Below are 467 nucleotides of genomic sequence, written 5' to 3'. Positions count from 1 at the left end.
ACTTCTTCACTCTCGGGTCTTATTCTTTCCCTCATTCCTCGTTTATTTTCCCATCACTGCTTCTTTCTTTCACCTCTTACATCTCTCCATTCGAATCTTTTTCTCTCTTTTATTCCAACTTCTCCCATGACTTCTTCCTTTTATTTCATCGCATCTTTTTCTTCCTTTCTCTCCGTTCCTCTATTCATCTTCTGTCTTTGTCATACTCCATTGTCTTGTTTTCCTCCCCTTCATGCTTCCTTTTTCTCTCCATTATTCCACATAATAAGATGTTTCTCCGATTTCGCTGAGCTCTTTCCCCGCCCGACCTCTTGTGACTTCCCTCCTCCGCAGTCATGTCATTGTAATGCGGCGGTTTTCCGTCATAATTTCATGACAAAGTCGTTAGTATTTAAATGTGGCAAACTTAGTCCGTAGATTTTTGTTCGCGTTATGTTTCACTTAAATTCTTCTCTCAGTGTTTAGCA

The 467-nt window shown here is 40.3% G+C and overlaps 1 protein-coding gene across 1 annotated transcript in view; it reads left to right on the top strand.

The window, feature by feature from the left end:
• The window catches only part of LOC119593154 (calmodulin-A-like), a gene marked incomplete at its 5' end in the record, with an annotated part of 72,638 nt that overhangs the window by 957 nt on the left and 71,214 nt on the right, over nt 1–467 (top strand).

This window comes from Penaeus monodon, chromosome 31 (assembly GCF_015228065.2).
Source record: "Penaeus monodon isolate SGIC_2016 chromosome 31, NSTDA_Pmon_1, whole genome shotgun sequence".
NCBI classification, from domain to species: Eukaryota; Metazoa; Arthropoda; class Malacostraca; order Decapoda; family Penaeidae; genus Penaeus; species Penaeus monodon.
Note: the sequence above shows the minus strand (reverse complement) of the source record. Positions and strands in the feature narration are given on the sequence as shown.